Below are 17,802 nucleotides of genomic sequence, written 5' to 3'. Positions count from 1 at the left end.
AGACAATCCAATAGGAAAAGAAGAGTTAAAGTTATGACATAATTGTATAGATTAGACGACCCAATAGCACCCACGAAAAAGCTTCTTGAAGTATTAAATGCACATAGTAAAATGGCAGGATACAAAACTAACAAAAATTTATAGCATTTTTATGTACAAACAACAAGCAGACAGAGGCAGAACTGAAGAAACTAATCCCATTTACCATAGCCACAAAAAGTATAAGATACCTAGAAATAAATCTAACCAAGGAAATTAAAGACCTTTGTAAGGAAAACTACTAAAAATCTTTAAAAAGAAATAGAAAATTACACAAAAAAGTGGAAGGACATCCCGTGTTCCTGGATTAGGAGAATTAATATAATCAAAATGGCAATCCTACTCTAATTAACCTACATATTTAATGTAATTCCTATAAAATTACAACAGACATTCTTTACAAATCTAGAAAAGACAATCATAGAATTCATCTGGAATCATAAAAGACCCCATAATGCCAAAGTAATTCTATGCAAAAAAGAGTGAAGTGGGTGGCATCTCACTTCCTGACCCCAAAATACATTACAGATCTTTAATAATCAAAACAGCATGTATTGCTCCCAAAACAGACATGAAAACCAATGGAACAGAGTAGAGATGCCAGAAATAAACCCCAAAACACAGCCAACTGATCTTTGACCAAGGGCACCAATCAATTCAGTGGGAAGAAGAAAAACATCTTTAGCAAATGGTGTTGGAAAAACTGAGTATGCACCTGCAGAAAGATGAGTATGAACCTCCATCACCATTTACAAAAATCAACTCAAAGTGGATCAAAGATCTAAACCTCAGGCCTCAAACTATAAAACTGCTGATGGAAATCACTGGAGAAACTCAGAAAGACATTAAGATAGGCAAGAACTTCTTAAGCAAGACCCCCAAAGCACAGACCATAATCCCCAAAATAGATAGATAGATAGATAGAGTAAGTTTCTGAACACCAGAGGACACAGTAATTAATGTGAATTGACAACCCTCAGAATGGGATAAAATTTTTGTAAACTATGCCTCAGATAAGGGACTGATAACCAGAATACACAGGGAACTCAAGTGGCTTATCCAGAAGAATATGGTTAACCCAATTAAAAGATGGGAACGCGAGCTGAATAAACAACTCTCTAAGGAAGACATACAAACAGCAAAAAGCATATGAAAAAATGCTCAACATCCCTCATCATAAGGGAGGTGCAGATCAAAACTACAATGAGATACCACTTAACCCCAGTCAGAATGGTGAAGATTAAAAAACAAAAAATGATAAGTGCTGGAGGGCATGCAGTCAAAGGGGAACACTCCTACATTGTTGGCGGGAATGTAAATCGGTCCAGCCATTGTGGAGAACAATATGAAGGTTCCTCAAACACCTTCAAATCGAACTACCATATGATCTATCAGTTTCACTTCTGATTATCTACCCAAAAGACAGGAGAATGCTTAGTTTAAAAAGCACTTGTACATCTATATTTATTGTGACATTATTCACAGTTGCTGAGACATGGAACCAATCCATATGTCCACAACCAGATAAATGGATTGAAAAAGTGTGGCACATATATTTCTTGGAATACTATTAAGCCATAATAAAAATTTAAAAAAAGAAAACAAGACCCTGGCTTTTGATTGAATGTGTATGTATATGGAAGATTTATTGCTGAGTGAAGCAAGTCAGACTGTTGTGTCTAGTCAGACTATTGTATTGAAACAGAGACATTGTATCTCTCCACTGTCCACACTCTTGTGGCAGAGACTGAAAAACTGGAGGACATAAAAACGTTGAAAATTCTTATGGACACTGAGGACAAAGCTGAATGAGAGTGGGAGAGAGGAAGAGTTTTTTAGGGAAGTAAATTTGGGGAGGGAAAAATAGAGAGGTAAGATATTTGTTCAACACAGATATGGCTTATTACCAGTTGATGATGATGTCAACTGGATTGGTCTGAGATGTAAATCATGCTGGGTAAATTCCCTTTAAAATCTAAATGATGTGTAGCAATTGAATATATAAATAATAATAAAAGAAACATTAAAATATTTATGCACAGCAAGAGAAACAATAATTAGAGTGAAGGGACAACCCTTGGAATGGGAGAAAATATTTGCAAACTATACCTCGGATAAGGGACGGTAACTGGAAGATGCAGGGAATTCAGAAGTTTACCTTGGGAAAAAAATCCAATTAAAAGATGGGAAAGTGAGCTGAATAGACAACTTTCCAAGGAAGACATGTGAACAGCCAAAAAGTATATGAAAAAATGCTCAGTAATGGTAGCGAATAAAATTAAATAATAATTTTTAAAATAAATAATTGATAAATAATTGTATAATTCTTTTTTTTTAAAAGGCATGGACAGCAACTATAGATAATAGAGACATGGGAGGAGGGTGGACAATGGGGGGGCTGGGTAGGACGGAGGGAATTAGGTGGAAAAAAAGAAAACATAACACAAAAATGGAAAATTATCTGCTGATGATAATGTATATAGTAATATCTTTGGACTCATACACAGTGTATTCATGCTGGGAAAATCCACTTTGTATCCAGTAAAGGTGTACAGTGATTGAATGTTTAAAAAAAAAATGGAAGGAAAAGAAAGTGAACTCCTGGCTGGCAGGCAGCACCATGGTGCACTAGCTTGAAATGTTACTTCATCAGAGAATGTGAAAGCGTACACATTTGGAATACAAAATGCAGTGTGAGATGTGGATCTGTAGTTGCAGAGTGGAAACGAAGAACCGGGAAAGCATTCCTAATCATATCCTTTTAATTGCGCTCCTTGTGTATCTCCAGTAAAGCATTGTAGAAACCTCGTCACTGGGTTATTTCACTTCGCATAATGACCTCAAGGTTCATCTCTGTTGTAGCATGTATCAAAGTTTCCTTACTTTTTAAGGCTGAATAATAGTCTACTGTATGTATATAATCTTTTTTTCTCATCTTTCATATGTGGTAATGGCTCATAGGTAACTACTGATTCTAAACAACGGGAAGCAGTTAGAAATTTTTTAAAGAATTTTTTAAAGAATTATTTAACTTTATCTATCTATTTATTTATTTATTTATTTTAATTTGACCAGCGGGGGGTCAGGGGAGGGGGAGCCACCAGGTCCGGGACTCGAACCACGATCGGCCCTGTAGGTGTCCAGCACTTTTAACTACCACACCACCTGCCAGCCCCCAGCAATTAGAAATTTTTATTCTAAGGTTATCTTTCTAATCTAGAGAATTAAAAGATGCTCTTTAAGTATTCAACTTTATGTCAACTTAAGTTTTAATAAGCTATTGCACTTCATTGGCAGCTGGGTCATTTACTCCAATTAGTAGTTATTGACTATCAATACTGTCACAGTACAAAGTGTACTGTAAGCATCTTTTGTAACTGCAGTGGAGTAGGGAAGAACTAGTTCCTGAATGGTTTTCTCTACTGAGCTATTTAAAGAAACTGGAATTTATGGGATCTGTTTTTTTCTTCACATTATTTCTTCTTTTAAAATAATGTTGCTGTTGTTTCCTTTTCCCTACTGCTTACTTTTTTTATACTTTGTAATTGCTACTTATTTATCTTTCCCCTGGTCAGTTGTCTGACATAGCCTGATTTGCTCTTACCTACTCATTCAAACTCATTCACTGTCCTAAGTTCCCATCTGGGCCCTCTAGCATTTGTAAAGATTAAACCAATCCCTTCTGAGTCTGTGAGTATGTGTAGGTCTAAGTCCAGTTTCAGGGCACTAGAGAACACACACTGCAGATACCTCCCACCAGCCAGTTCAAATTTCCTTTTCCATCTGGGGTCCAAGACAGATGTGCTGCTAAAGTGGTAAGAACCTGAGTTAGCAAGAAATTATTAAGCTTACATGTTGCCTCTGGACCATCTTGTCCTCCATACACTGAAAGAAGTTTGATTCTTAAGAACTTAATCAGAAAAAGAAGCTACTGAGAATATTTTCTACTTTATTTTCCTGTACATTTAAATAAATAGTAATAGATATGAGCAAATCCTCAGCTGACAAAATAGGAGCTGTATTTGACAGTAGAAATAGTGAAAACTGTCTATAAGTAGGATTTAACTATGACAGATACGACTCTTGGTTTAGTATTCTACTCGTGATATTTTTACTTCTCTTTTTAACAAATTCAGCATTTTCTGCACAAAGCATCTATGTATATTTATTATACTTTTCAGTTAAGTTTTAGGTGAATGAAAATTCAGGTGTTTGAGAAGTTGCTTTGTTCTACTAGTCCTCTGGTAAACCATTTTTCACTATGCAAGAGTGTATGTAGTAATCTTATTTGCAAAGTTTTCTTCATTAACAGAAGGTACTAAAATAAATTTAGCTAGGGTCACAGTGTTTAATTTAATAGTAGTATGATAATAACTACCATAATTAGTTTCAGATTTGCCTTCTTTCCCAGAGGACAAGATTTTTTTTAGTTTTGATGTCTACTTAAAGCATGAGAATGACAGCAAAATTAATGTCATGACCTTTATAGTCTGTTTATGGTTTTTCCATGTTGTACCCTAAAGGATTTAGGGAGTAGTGTACATCTAAAAGAAACCACATAGTAGGGACAAGTTAAAAATTGGGTTAATTGAGTTCACATGACCCTCAGCTGGTAGCACCTCAGTCAAAACAACATTTCATAATAGACAAAGGAACACGATTTTTACACTATAAAAAAATTTAAACACCTGCATATTCTATAATATTTTAAAATGAAAAAGAATTGTAAGATACTTTTTCAAATATGTAGGATATTTTTACTCTCTTGTCTTTTTTTTTTTGCATTTTCAATTAGGAAACCAATTTGTTTTTCATTTTCATAGCAGTAATGTACTGATACCAACTAAAGGACCATGCTTCATCAGTTTTAATACTTTCTTTTGGTGATGTTGGACAGCAACACTGCCTCTGTATCTCTTCTCTCTCTCTCTCTCTCTGTCTCTTTCTTTCTTTAGTTTGTTAGAGAGTATGTGCCCTCACCAGAGAGAAGAGGGAGAAAGCACGCCCCCATGGGATGGTCACACCAAAATTCCTTTTCTCCATCTCTCTCCTTCCTTTACGGATTTTGTACACGTGGGTACATATGTCCACCCTTTTTTTTTTTTTTAATTTTTTCAAACCATCAGGTCCAGGACTTGAACTGTGTACTCAGCCATGTGGAATTCACCTCCCTTAACCACCAGGCCAAGGCCTGGCCCCACACTGTCTCTTGTAATTAATACTATTCTACTTTGTCACTGAGACTTCCTATAAACAGTCACTCTTCTAAATTGTTGAGAGGTGAAAGTTGTTTTCATTTTATTGTCAAGCTTTATATATTTCGACAAACTGTATTGTTGGTATATGTAAGTAAAGCTGAAAAAAATGTAGTTATGTTAGAATCTTTAAAGCTTTTAATAGTTGTTTGAAAAATTTCTGTGACAGGTGTTGCAATTAGTGGTTTTGAGGCACTTTCATGCATCATTGGATAAATTGGTACAACTCCTTTGAGTGACAATTTGGTGATATGCATAAAACTTTTTAATTGACCCAGAAATTTTTTACTATGACTTTATCCCACAGAAAGACTTACAGGTTAGAAAAGATGTTTGTATTAAGATGCACACTGCAACAGTTGTAAGACAAAAGGCTAAGAATGATTTAATTGTCGATCAGTAGGTTAGTAAATAGTGGGTTCATATGATGAAATAATATGCAGCCTTTAGAAAGAATGAAGAGGATTAACAAGTATTGCAATGGAGAGCTTTCAAAAATAAATCAAATGGAAAAAAAGCAATAGCCTATAGTGTGCTTCAATGTGGGGAAAGAGAAAAGAGGAATAGAGCATATTTTTACATCTTAGCTTGTGTACAAGCTGTTTATGAAAGGATATCCAAAAAGGTGCAAATAGTTGTCTCTGAGGAGAGGAATTGGTGGGACAGAATGAGAGGGAGGTTTCTGTGTCACTATATTCTTTTTTTTAATTGTTTGAACTTTTTGTTTTTGCCCAATGCTTATATTCTTTTAATTAAAATATAAACACAGTGTTTAGTAATAGTTTCTAGGGTCCAGCAGGTGGCACACTAGTTAGAGTGCTGGACTCCCACACGGCCAACCACACAGTTCAAGTCCTAGACCCTATGGCTTGAAAATCACACTGGGCGCATGTGCTTATGTGCCCAAAATCTTAGGAGGAGGATGGAGGACAAGAGATTATGGGGTGGCCATCTCCCTTGGGGGTTGATTTCTCACTTTCTCTCTGTCTCTCTCCAGCAAGCACACACACCCCATGACAAAACCTTTAAAAAAAAGAAAAAAATGTTTTTAGAGACTGTAGCAAGGCAAGAAAATGCTTAATATATAAGTATATTTTTAAAGCAGAATAATAAGAATTATACATACACTATGACTACATGTGTTACCAAAACCAATAAGCCGAGGAAAGAAACTAGGAGGCATTACACCAAAATGGTCATGTTTAGAATACTAGAAATGTGGACTTTTTTTCTTTGTTGCAAAGTCAGAAATTAGGTAATATTTTATAGAATATGTAAAAAGCACAAGGGTTTCTCTGGTTCTAGAGTGCCACATACACTTATGTTTAAATACCATACCCTGGTTATCTAAACATTGCTGTAGTTGTATAAGTGTTCCTCTTTCAAAAATATTTCTACAACATTAACGCAATGTATACTAGTAGAAGGTTTTTGAAAAATGAAAGGAAAACAAATTCCATAGTGTTTTCTTGTGACCTGACACCTTTATCATCCCCTGTTCCATTTCATGCCTGTTCACTTTGATTTTGCATTTTCCATGTTGCCAGTAATCATTTTATAACTTCAGTGTTGGACAGAAGTCATTGGAAACAAGGATTGAAAAACATTGGGGTGATGCTGAAAAGGTTAAATTGTGACTAAAGTGCTCCAGGGAAAAGATGAAAGTATGAATTATTTTAAAAGAGGAAGAAAAATGATTAGTATTATTTATTAAGCAGCACTTCACACAGTTACAAGAATATGCAAAAATATAAAGCATGGATGAAGTTAGGAAATGGAGCAGAGATAGATTCTTAAAAAATTCAGTAGTCATTATAAAACTAATTGATGGGACTTTAATTGAACACAGAAATTGTAGAGAAGAAAAGAGCTAGAGATGTGAACAGAGCTGCAAAAAGTGGGCCAAGCTGGCCTAGTTGTGAGTCAGTCAGAATTGAAGACAGGCAAGAGTTTAAAATAGTTCTTTGAAAGTATACCAACTGGTCTGTGATGATGAAACCAAAACTTGTGTGGTGGTCAGCAGTGGGAAAGATTTAAGAGAGAAAAGGAATGTGAGGAATTCAGGATGATCTTAAAAATTCTATCAATTTTCTATAAACCTACTTAGTTTAAAGATGATTTTTGTCACTGAGCATAGCCAAAAGAAAATCAAAAATGGTGAGTTTGTGATCATTTCAAAAGCAGTGAATTAAATCCAAATTGATTGAAGCACTGCCAGTCAGACTGGTTGAAGGGAACGGAATAATGAACAGTTTAACAAAACGCATCCATGTCAGGAAAGTGTTAGTGAAAGCCTTTTTATCTTATGGTATTTATTTGGCTGCTGAGTGCCATTTATTAGCAAATGATGCATTTCTTTTTCTGAAATGCTTTCATCTTCATCATGGTGGTAACCTCACTGGCCTGAATGATCTCTTCCCTCTGTTAGCATCAGGGAGGCCAGGCTGGAAATTCCAAGGATTTTTTTTTTTTTTTTTTTTTTTTTTTGATGTAGAACCAAATATTTTTCTCAGATCTGTATCTTGGATATTTGGACAAACAGGAAATAGAGATGCCTGTTTGTTAAAACTTGCAGAAAACTTGGAGCTTGTAGATTTAAAATGCACTGAGACCTTTAATAGGAAAGCAGTATTGTCCACATATTTTATTTATAGGTAATGTTGAGAATCATTGTTTTCTAGGACTAATTATCTGAAGGTAATGAAATTTCAAATGGTATTGATATATCTGAACAGCCTCAAAAGGTGATAGTGGAAATAATCAACTGACTAGATCATTTTTTACATCTATATAAAATAACTTTTTAATCATTTAGGAGTATTGCAGTCTTTCTACAGAACACAAACCGACAATCTGTACAAAGCAAAGGAAATTTCTACTTGGTCAATTTTCTGTCACTTTTAATTATGAAAAAATATATTAATGGAAAAATTAATAAGTCATTTCTTCAAATTTTAAAGACCACAGATCAAACTCAATTGAAGCACAAAGATAAAGTTAAGGAATTTTTCTAGAAAAAATAGAAAAGTGATAAAGCATAGTAAAGGAAAAAAATAAATTATAACCATCCAGGGAGGAAAAAATCTGAGTAACAGGAAATGCAAGGAGAGGGGAGAAAGAGAAAATTAAATGATGAAATCACAGAAAAATAATAGAAGAAAATATCCCAGAAATACATAAGCTTCCAGATTGAAAGAACCCACCAAACAATTGGCAAATGGATAAAAATGGACTGAGACACTTCATTGTGAAATTTTAAAACATTGTTTCCATAGAGAAAAATAAAAACAAATAGCATACAAAGGACCATAAATCACAATGGCTTTGGGTTTCTTTAGACCAACCTTGAAAACTAAAAGACAGTGGAGTAATGTCTTTAAATTTCAACTTGGAGTTGATTGAGAAATCAATGAAATCTACTAATGTTTCTCCATAGTTGGACATTAGTAGATACTACCTAAAGCTGAAAATTCAAGGAGTTAGACTAATAATTAGTGTGTTATTAGATAGAGATGGAGGTATAAACACTAGAAGAACCAGCTCTTAAAAATTCAAAGTGCTTGGGACCAGCATCCTAATGGCTATGTCACTGGACTCCCATGTAGTTGACCGTGGTTCAAGTCTTGGATCCGGTGGCTTAAACTCACACCGGATGCATGTGCGTGTGTGCACAAGATCCCAAGAGGAGAATGGAGGAGAAGGGATTGTGGCTTGGCCATCCCATCTGGGGGTGATTTCTCGCTTTCTCTCTTTTGTCTTTCAAACGAGCGCACTGGCCCTATAGCAAAAACCTCTCAAAAAAAAAGAATTCAAAAACCTCTCAAAAAAAAAGAAATTCAAAGTGCTTGTTCTGAGGACATGATGACTCCATAATTTTAAATTTGCCTGAGGGCTTGTGCGCTCCCTAAAGAGAGACAGAGACAGAGAGGGAAAATAAGAAAGCATCTCCATGGAGTATGGCCATGCCACAATCCCCTATGTCCATCTCTCCCTTGTTTCAGATTCTTGGGGGCCCACATGCCCCTAACATGCTTCTCAAGCTGCCAGGTCAGGGACTCAAACTGTGTAATTGGCCATGTGGAATCCAGCCACCCCAAGCACTGTGCCACAGGTGGACCTGATACCTACATTTTTAACATAAGGTGTATAGACATTTAATATAACTTCAATTTAATTTTTTTAATTAAGAAGACAAAAAGGAAAGCTTTTTCTAACTGTATCAGAGAGAATTACTTGGAAAGATGTAAGACTGGAGACAGAGAGGCTCCTTAGGAGGCTGTTGTAATACAGGCAAGAACTGATGGGGACCTGCCTTAAGAAGGTAGTCCTGGAAGAAGAGAAGGTGATAGCTTTGACAACTTCTTTAGAGGAGGAACACATTGGGAGGCAAGAGCTGCATTTGGTTTGGAGGGAGCCAAGCAGAGAACATTTTACCCAGAAACCTAGGAGCTATTGATAGAAATAGAAATGTAAACATGCAATTACAGACATGGTAGTTGGGGGTAAATGTATAGAAAACCTGTGAAGGTAAAATAAACAAGGGTCTAAGCTAGAACATATTTTTCTGAATAGATTCTTATTAAGGCAGAAAACAACCCTCCCAAACGTTAACCCACCTCATTCAGTCATACACACAGCACACAGTGTGTATTTTATAAGGGTAGATGTGTTAGATCTTACAGTTGGAAATGATACTGCTTATATTCTAGTGCATTTATTTTCTTAGTTTTTTGAAATACCAAAGATGATAATAAACATTTGTGTTATTTTTTTCTTTTGAAAGGATCTCCAAGAACTTTAGTAACATATATAACTACCCTATTTTTTTCAAAGTATTTTTTAACAAGCTATTTTTAATATATACTATCCATTGTAATCTTTTCTTCAGCAAAATGAGTTAAATACTATTCTCACTCCCTTTGTACATTGTAGAAACTAAAATAGAAAAAATGATTAAATGACTTGTCCAAGGTCACACAATGAAAAGTTCGGTTAAAAATATACATCTCAGGGATATGCACACTGGTAACATGGTGTTTGAGGCACTGGATCCCACATTGTCAACTGCACAATTCAGTCCTAGACTCAGTGGCTTGAAAAACATGCCAAGCATGTGTGTGTACATGCCCAAAAACTCCTGAGAGGAGAATGGAGAAGAAAGAATTCTTGGGAACCAGCAGTTAGCGTAATGGCTGGGTCGCTGGAATCCCACGTAGTCGACCGCGGTTCGCGTCCCGGACCTGGTGGCTTAAAACTCATGCCGGGCGCGTGTGCATGTGTGCCCAAGATCCTGAGAGGAGAGTGGAGGAGAAAGGATTGCGGCATGACCATCCCCTCTGGGGGGTGATTTCTCGCTTTCTGTCTCTATGTCTGTCTGGCGAGCGCACACGCCCTATAGCAAAAAATCTCTCAAAAAAAAAAAAGAATTCTTGCACAGGCGTCACCCCCTGGGGAGTGATTTCTCACTTTCCCTTTCTTCTCCCTGTGTCTTTCTCTGGTGAGTTCACATACCTTATAGCAAAAAAAAATAATTTAAAAAAAAGTACATCTCGTTTAGTTCATTGATCCACAATTTTTAAACTCATTCCATACTTGAGATTAAGTGGAAACATGAACTCAAAAATTAAGAGTCTGTAGTCTTTTGTAGTTTGTAGTTTGGGGAACAGTCATGAGCATCTTATAAGACCACTATAACAACATGTCTAAAACTTTAGAGAAATTAGAACTATCAAGTTTCTCCAACCCTAAGTAGAACAATACCTTGAAAGAGTCTGAACTAGTCTTACGCAGTGACTCATAAAGCATTTTATTTTGTCAATGGCTGACATTCACAAATATCTGAATTTAAAGAGGTACTTTTTTATTGAACTCATTGGCCACATTGAGGAAAGGAAGATTGCCAAACACTAAAATGTTATATTAATTGTAAATGTTAATATAAGCATTGAGAATTTATTAAATGGGTCAACACTTACTCTGTAGATTGTTATATTTTCTAATACTTTAGTACCAATTTGAGGAATAATTGTTAACTTTTCTAATACTTTAGTACCAATTTGAGGAATTTATTTTTGTTTCTTACATAAGATGGATTGGAATGAGAATAGCATTTATTACAATTGAGCAGATGATGAATTTATTATTAGTCAGGATTTATATGTTCCTAGTATTTTAACAGAATTGAGCCTTAAGGTATTTGGGTCTTTTTGATATTGAGAAACATCAATTCCATCATTGCTTAGGAAAGGTAATTTTGTTTGTCTTTTAGTTTGCTATAGAACATGTGCAAACTCTAGAGAGATGCAGAGATGGAAAGTGAGAAATCATTCCCTGGGAGGATGGCCATGCTATAATCCCTTGTCTCCATTCTCCTCCAGGGATTTGGAGCATGCACGCACATGCTCTGGTGTGCTTTTAAGCTACTGGGTATCAGACTCCGAGCATACAGCCAACCATATGGGATTCAGCCATCCTAACCTCCACACCACTGCTGGCCCCAGTAGTTTTTTGGTGTGTGTGTGTGTGTTTGTTTTAATCAATAAATATAGTACAACTACTTTGGAGAATAGTCAATTGCTTATAAAGTTAAACACATGCTTATTATACTACCCAGCAATTCCACTCTTACGTTTTTACCCAAGAGAAATGAAAAACTTTATCTGCACAAAAATTTACACACAAGTGTTTGTTTTTATGTTATGTTCATGATAACCAGAAACTAGCAACAACTATCCATCAGTGGATGAATGGAAAAATACATTGTGTTACATTCATATGATGAAATACTATTCAACAACAGGAAAGAATAATCAACTGTTACACATAATAAAAGAATCTATACTATTTGATTTATATGAAAGGATGTGAAATCCTAGACTAAGCAAAACTAATTTACAGGGACAGCATCAGTGGTTTCCTGGGGCCAGGAATGACAGATGAGGATTGATTACAAAAGGGCAGAAGGGAACTTTTTGAGGTTGGTGGTGTATGTTTTCACTGGTGAGTATATAGAAATACATTGGGTTGTTTTAATCAGGCATGGTAAGGTGACAGAAACAGAGGCAACTACCTTTAGAGTTTCCAAGAGGAGGATCACACCATGCTACACAGGCCACACGGGGAAGTACCAAGGCCAGTCAGGAGGCAGGAGGCAAAAGGGGAAAGAGTATCTCAGAGCCCCTACTGTGGTTCCCTTGGGAGAGGCAGGGCAGGGAAGTTAAACAATTTAGGGTTGGCTAGCTTGAATAATTTCAAAAAACTGGAACTCCAGTGGTCTGTATCTGACCTTGGGCTGATTTAGGCTGAGGGAAATATTGGCTTGTGTGTGAGAGTTAAAGTCGTTAGGAATTTGGGCTTTGGGGGTTGGTTGAGTATGAAGGGCTTTGCTCAAAGGGAAGTCATTTGCAGTCTCTAGGAATTAGCCAGTCCTGGGAAGGACAGCCTTTTCCAGGCTAGAAAGGGCTCCCAAAATATCAAAGTATCATAAAATATGGGAAAATATATTTTTAAACAAAAAGCATGATTAATGCAATTATCACAGGTGTGTATACATCTCTCAAAACAGATCTAACTGTACTCTTATCACTTGCTATAGCTAAAATGGGGTGCACTTTGTCATATGTAAATTATACTTCAATACAGTTGACTTGGACAGTTAATTAAAAAAAAAAAAAAGAAAGAAAGAAACAGTGAAAAGTAATGGGCATATAAATTACTTACAACAAGCCAGGAAAATTTATCTTCAAGTTCAACAAGTATTTTTCAGATAAGATCTAAGTATATAAAAAGTAAAGAGCAGCGCTGAATACTTTAGAATTACAGATTCATCTAGGCAGTTTCTTCTGTTCCTTCTCTGTGTCATGACCATTTTCATCTACTTAACACAGCAAACAAAAGGTGGTCTTTCAACTCTGTGAAGTTTGAGGTTATACAGCCTCTCTGAGTCCTTTACTGCCCGTGGTCCCAAAGTTTACTCTATGTATTCTTAAGGCTGAAGATAAAAAGTTTTAGTCAGCTTTTTCTTCAACTTTTTCAGTGATGGAGTTTAATGTTTCATATAATGTCTAGTCCATAGTTGAATAACAGTAATTGTGAGAAAGTTCTTATATTCCATTGAAATTTGCCTCTTTATAACTTTGTGTTTCTCGCTGGTACTAGTCCTGTTTACTGAAGTTATATAAGTTTTCCCTTAATCCTTCAAAACCAGTGCTCCAGATGTTTAACAATGGCTCTTATTTCCCCAGAGTTTCATATATTGCTCAATTTTATTCCTTGGCCAGCTTTTCTAAATCACTTTTTCCTATTAACTTTGGTCTTCACATCTTTTTTCTTTTACTGACTTTCCTTGAATTCTGGTATTCAGCACAGAGGCATTCTATGTAGATTTCGTTGACATACTTGTATGCCTGAGAAAGAAAAAGGAAAGGGAGTTGGGAGAGAGAATCTACACACAGGAAAACAGGAGAGTGTATAGACTTGGAAATTAGACTCACCTAAGGAATGCATTCTGACTCATCTCAGTGACCTTGAACAAGTTGCTTAATTTGTTTTTCTTTTAAGTTTTATTTTAAATTGACACAATATATATATTTGTGGGGTACAAAATGGTGTTTCCATACATGTATACAGGTGAAATGATCAAATTAGGGTAATTAGCATATCATTACCTCGAACATTTATTGTTTCTTTGAGGTGAGAATATTCAAAATCCTAGCTACTTTGAAATACATAATATATATGATACACAATATACACAACATATATGATATATGTTAACTATAGTCACCATGCTATGCAATGGAATCCTAAAATGTATTTATCCTACCTAACTGTAACTTTATACCTGTTGACCACCTTTTTCCATCACTCCCATCTCAACTAACTTTTGCATTTGTAGCTACTCTCTACTAATACGAGAACAATTTTTTTAGATTCTTTATGAGAGTGATATCATGTCATATTTATGTCTGGCTTATTTCACTTAATATAATGTCCTCCAGGCTCATCTATGTTACACAAATGACAGTATTTTGTTCTTTTTATGGCTGAATAATATTTCATTATGTAGGTATCACATTTACTTTATCTCTTCATGAACACTTAGATTGAATTTCACATTCGTGTTACTCTAAATATTACTACTATAAACATGATTGTACAGATATATCTCTTCAACATACTAATTTAATTTCTTTTGGATATACCCAGAAGTGGGATTGCTGGATCATATAGTAGTTCTATTTTAATTTTTGAGATAATTTTATGCTGTTTCTGTAATGACTGTACTAATTTACATTTCCACCAATATTGTTTTAAGAATTTACATTTCTCCACATCCTTGCCAGTATTTGTTACTTTTTTTTTTTTTGTCTCTTTCATAATAGCCATTCTGCTTGAGCTGAGATGATATCTCATTTTGGTTTTCATTTGCATTTGCATGATGATAGTGATGATGAGCATTTTTATGTAAAAATACTTCATTTAAAAAGTTTTTCATGGAACCAGCAGATGGTATAACAGTTAAGATGCTGGACTCCCATGTAGTCAACTTGCAGTTCAAGTCACGAATCTGGTGGCTTAAAACTCACACTGGGTGTGTGTGCGTGCATGCCCAAAATCTCAAGAAAAGAATAGAGAAGGGATTGAGATGTGACCAACCCCCCAGGGTATGATTTCTTGTTTTCTGTCTCTCCAGTAGGTGCAAAAGCCCTATAGCAAAAATCTCTCAAAAAAAAAAAAAAATCACATAAATTATTTGTATGTCTTCTTTCAAAAAATATGAGTTCAGATTATTTGTGGATTTTTTTCTTTTGCTTTTTTCCTGTTGAGTTGGTTGAGTTCCTTCTATATTCTGGATATTAACCCCCTGTTAGATGATAGTTTGCAAATATTTTCTCCCACTTTGGAAGTTGTCTCTTCACTCTGTTGACTATTGCCTTTGCTGTGCAGAAGGCTCTTTAGTTTGAAGTAATTCTATTTTTCTGTGTTTGCTTCTGTTGTCTGTGCTATCAAAGTCTTATCCAAGAAAAAAAAAAAAAATCCTTGCCCATACCAATGTCATGAAGTGTTCCCCCTTAATTTTTCAAGTAGTTTCATAATTTCAGGTCTTATATTCAAGTCTTAATCCATTTTGATTTGATTTTTGTAAATGGTTACTACAGGAGTCCAGTTTCATTCTTCTGCTTGTGGATATCCAATTTATTTAAGAGTCTGTTTATTTAAAGAGACTATTTATTTATTTATTTATTTATTTGGAGAAGTTTTTGCCACAGGGCACATGCGCTCACCAGACAGACAGAGAGAGACAGAGAGACAGAAAGCGAGAAATCACCCCCCAGAGGGGATGGCCATGCCGCAATCCCTTCTCCTCCATTCTCCTCTCGGGATCTTGGGCACTCACACACACGCGCTTGGCGTGAGTTTTAAGCCACCGGGTCCGGGATGCGAACCACGGTCGACTACGTGGGAGTCCAGCGACATAGCCATTACGCTAACTACTGGCCCCAAAAGACTATTTATTGAAAAGACTCTTCTATCTCCAGTGTATGTTCTTGGCATCTTTGCCGAAAATTAGTTGACTATAAATGTGCGGATTTATTCTGGGTTCTTTATTCTGTTCCTTTGGTCTTTGTGTCTGTTTTTGTGCAGTACCCTGTTGGTTTGGTTCCTTTTTCTCTATAGTGTATTTTAAAGTCAGGTAGTGTGATATTTCAACTTTTGTTCTTTTTGCTCAAGATTGCTTTGGCTATTTGGGGTGTTTTATGGTTCCATATGATTGTCTATTTTTGTGAGGAATGCCATTAGTATTTTTGATAGGGATTGCATTGATCTTGTAGGTCACTTATGATAGTGTGGACATTCTTAACAATTTTAGGTCTTTCAATCTGTTAACATAGAATATCTATTTATTTGTGTCACCGTCTTGTCTTTCATCAGAAATTTTCATTGTAGAGCTCTTTTGCCATGGTTAAATTTATTCTTACAGGGTTTATGTTTGTTTGTTAGCTATTTTAAATGAGATTGCTTTCTTGATTTCTTTATGTAGTTTTCAGATAGTGTATTATTGATGTATAGGAACAGTGCTAATTTTTGTATATTGACTTTGTATTCTATAACTTTACAAAATTAATGTATTAGTTCTACTAGTTTTCTATTAGAGTCCTTAGGATATCTATATGTAAAATCATGTCATCTGCAAACAGAGATAATTTGACATTCTCCTTTCCAGTTCAGATGCCCTTTATTTCTTTCTTTTTGCTGATTGCTCTGGCTAATATAATACTTTTGCACCTAATTGCTGTGGTGAAAGTGGGCATCTTTATCTTGTTTCATATTTTAGAGGGAATGCATTCAACTTTCCTCCATTCAGTATGATGGTAACTGTGAGTTAGATATATATGACATTTATTTCATTAAGGTATATTTCTTCTATACCACTTAATTTTCTTTAAGCCTCCGTTTCTTGACTTGATGATAACAGTGCTGATCCTTGTATGAGGATAAGAAGCATATGTGAATTACTTGTAATGAGTCCAACACATAGCAACATTCCTTACAAAAGTGCTGTAGTGTGGGATAGTGTCTAGGTAAAGTCATCATCTGTGGATTCACTGATTCTGGTTCTAGCCTCAAACCTAAAATATTGTGGAACTATCACTATGTTATGCTTTAAAAAGAGGCATAAGATCACAGTCAAATCAAAAACAGAGGGAAGCCAGTTAGAAGAGCTGCTGTCCAATCAGGGTGGGTTAGATGTTTAAATAAAAGCCTGTTATAAATGACCAGTTGTAAGACACCAAAACTCATTACCTTTTTAAATATTTTCAGTTTTATATTTTCATATTCTGAGTTCTCCTGGCCAAATTTATTATATTATGACATTTATCTGAATAATAGTTTGTCAGTCTGATGATGTATGACATGTTTATTCCCTAGGAAACAGTTTCCTGGAAAAAAATAATCTAGATTGACATCCACCTTGCAACTCTGTGCTTGGTGCCACATACACACAAGAACAAGCACTTAACACACACAACAGGAATTAATGTTAATAAGTTTTTAAGCATGTGATTTTCTTTTATTCTCTCTGATTCTGTATCCATATTTATTTTTAGCAACTTTGGCAAGGCAATTTAACAAAGACAAGGCAATGTGTGTCTTAGGTTTCCTCAAAGAGGAATAAATGGAAAATTTTCATTTCTAGCACCAGCTGTCACTTTCTCAAGTACCAATTCACCTAATTTTCCTTTTTAATCAACTCTGTTTAAATATGTCATATTAACTAAAATTAAAGGGAATCATATGAGTGATTTGTGAAGCACATTGTATTAGATCTTGCTATAATCAATGGCATTCACTGTGTGCATTCTTTTATTTTTGTTCCTTTCTGATAGATTTTTCTACTTAATATACTTTTTAGTAATGCAAGCAAGAAAAGTCAGGTTATAATTTTCAGAGATTCTTGCATACTGTGCAGGGCACATTGAATGCTAGGGCTGTACCATGCTGC

At 35.4% G+C, this 17,802-nt stretch overlaps 1 protein-coding gene across 7 annotated transcripts in view; it reads left to right on the top strand.

Moving 5' to 3' along the window:
• The window catches only part of ZNF438 (zinc finger protein 438), a 216,790-nt gene that overhangs the window by 159,817 nt on the left and 39,171 nt on the right, over nucleotides 1-17,802 (top strand). Inside the window, exon 7 of one of the 7 annotated variants that reach the window (XR_003551017.1) lies at nucleotides 12,192-12,431. The exons of the other annotated variants lie outside the window; for them this stretch is intronic. The gene's annotated coding sequence lies outside the window, so the exon portion shown is untranslated. Of the gene's footprint in view, nucleotides 1-12,191; nucleotides 12,432-17,802 lie in introns of those variants that run through there. 7 annotated transcript variants of the gene reach the window in all.

Source organism: Tupaia chinensis, unplaced genomic scaffold (assembly GCF_000334495.1).
Source record: "Tupaia chinensis unplaced genomic scaffold, TupChi_1.0 Scaffold000578_2, whole genome shotgun sequence".
Lineage (NCBI taxonomy): Eukaryota > Metazoa > Chordata > Mammalia > Scandentia > Tupaiidae > Tupaia > Tupaia belangeri.
Note: the sequence above shows the minus strand (reverse complement) of the source record. Positions and strands in the feature narration are given on the sequence as shown.